Genomic DNA, 2893 nt, shown 5'->3' with positions numbered 1-2893 from the left:
ACATGTTAACAAGCCTGTCATATTTAATATATATAACTGGCCACCGAAGATGCAAATACTTATTTGATAAGTTTATTGCTTAATACTAACCTAAATAATTAAAAGTGACTTTTTGAATGGTCTCGTTTATGTCTTTTCTATGAAAAGTCTTTTTAATATTGTTGGTATTATAAACATTACTTTTTAGTTTTTATTAACAAAGTAAGACGGCCATTGACCGTTCTGATACAAGGTTATTAGAACGCTGGCTGCGTTCCAAAGACATCGTATTGTAAATTGCGTCATAGGTCTTTTTTGTGCGATTTTTTATGAATGACTCGATCGTTTCAGTTCAATCCGCCAACATTTGTAACTATTAAGCGGAAAGACGCCGACATTGTTCGGAAAAGTAAAGATTCATGCATTTTTTACATCCATTCTATCATATTATGTGAAAATTAAGTCCTTTTTTGTAATTCCAAACTGTTATATGCGAAGTGTAACTTATGTTAATGCGTCCGAGTTTCGATTATGCACTTTTTATTTATAACAAACACATATAATAAAATAGAGTATCTGTAATATTAAAAAAAAAATCTACATTTCGAGAATATGATGTATTTGCGTTGTTGATAACGCATTTAAAAAATGTTTGCCTGTCTGTCTGTCTGCAAGCCGCGTTTGTTCCGGGTAATCTCCAAAACGGCTGGGCCGATTTCGACTCGAATTTCAATGAAAGTTAGCTGACATAGACGTGCATGTTATAGGATAATTTTATCTTAACATTTCGTAAACAAAGTTGCGGACAACAGCTAGTTTGTAATAACCATACTAAATTATACATAACTTACATATGTTTACATCGTACGACGCTGTGATCGTAATAGGCCAGTGGGCCATTAACACGTACTCTACGCAACGAAATAAGGAAACACGCATAGTGGTACAAAAACATAAAATTACGATCATTAGCTGACACTAGCGTATGTAATACATAATGATCATATAAAAGCGTGATAGAGACATTCACCTTTATAAAAAGAAACATTATGACAAAATAGATTATAAAAAAATATAAAAATTAAGTGAACTAAATTTTTATGATACTTTCTGTACATATTTTTTATTCGTAAAGCACAAATGGCATTGTGTAAGCACCTGTAGAATTTATTACGGCAATGTTGCGACCGCGACATTGATCTTCTCAAGGCCAAGGCGTGGCTAGTTCATTGCTACTTCCGGACGGCGAGACGTGTATACTTTGCTGTTATGTTTTGAACAGGCGTTAGATAAACGATGTTCTTTTCCCTTTCAAATAATAACAATTTGAAATCATAAAAAGTAAAATATTTATTAATGTTAACTTTATTTTGTAACAAACGTGAGGCTTTCACACAGTGGGATATCATTTATTTATAACTAGCTGTTCCTGTGCGACTGCATCCGCATGAAATTATGAAAATTTTATTTTATTGTTTACATGTGTCAAATTATTAATTACAAATGTTAAAATGACATGACACGATGACAACCTTGCTTCCTTAATGTTGGCAGCAACTTATGGTCTCTTTCCCACATTGGGGTTTTTATCCAAAATATTAACCCCTAAGTTTAATGACGTTAAAATATTTAGCCTAAAGCGTGACGTGAGGGTAGGGCTTTTTATTAAAAAAGAATTATTTAAAAATATACTGTAATTGCTAACATCTTAGGCAACAAGAAAGTGTGTGTTTACGTTGTATTATAATAGTCATGTCATTTTTTTGATATAAAGTTGCATCCAAGGCGTTAATTTGTAAAGTTAATTTTTGCTCAGAAATTCTGTTCTTGAATTTGATGCAATTACTTTTTTTAATTCACTTATCTAACACAGTACAATATCTATGATTCCATTGCGTGTGTGTCCACTCATATGCACTATTATCCTTTTTGTGCAGCCATTGTCAGTAAGAGTAAAGCGCAGACGGTCGCCCGTACAGGGCAGATAACTTCACATTTTTCTGTATCACAAGCAAACTAGTGAGCGGCCACCTGAATTTGCCGAGAAAGCGAAGCGACTGCTGCCCATAAACATCCACAATTGCAGATACGCCTACCCTTAATCAACGGAGAAGGAGATACACGTAAAGGGGATATGTATTTCCCTTTCCAATGCGTCTGTTACATCTTCAAATCCCCTTTTCCTTCCTATCTTTTGAACGCGGAATTGCTTTCACTTCACGCCGGTTTTCTGTGTGCTCGTGGTATTTCACCGGGTGACCCGGCTCATTCGTACGGTGTTAAAGTGGGCCCTATTACTGTCTACAGAAGCCTGTTAACCTCACATCCTCAGACCTGGTATAAATGAGGCGTAGAGAACTCGCCCAAGAAGGTAGGAATTGAAGAATAGATTCTGAAACATTCTATTTTAAAAGAGCATGTAGAAGTAAATTTTAGTTACTATCATAGCTTTCTATTTCAATTTACCCTTGGGTGGTATTAACTGTTAGTATTCATGTCTTGTAGAACACATTTAAATCTTGTAAAACGAACATCGCATAACATAACAGTGTTTTGATTGTAAATTGTATCATACATTTTGAACTAGATCTTAAATAGAATATAAATTGCATATTTGATATGTCTTGAATAATTTCGAATTTCTATCGAAATTAAAGAAAGTCATACTTTGATGACGTGATGCTGAGCGTCGGTGGCTCAGTGGTTTAAGTACTTGACTTAAAATCGATAGGTCTTGGGTTCGAATCCCGCCATGTATCATGATTTTCATATGTGTTAGCCGATGTTCTTACGGTGAAGGAGAACATCGTCATGCAACCTGCACATATCGGTTTTTCGTACTTCATGCCTTTATTTATTCTTTTTCTATTCTCGTATTTACTCGTAGTATTTAATAAAAAAACAGCATTGTAAT

This window comes from Papilio polytes, unplaced genomic scaffold (assembly GCF_000836215.1).
Source record: "Papilio polytes unplaced genomic scaffold, Ppol_1.0 DF822178.1, whole genome shotgun sequence".
Lineage (NCBI taxonomy): Eukaryota > Metazoa > Arthropoda > Insecta > Lepidoptera > Papilionidae > Papilio > Papilio polytes.
The sequence above is the reverse complement of the archived record's forward strand: the minus strand, read 5'-3'. Positions refer to the sequence as shown.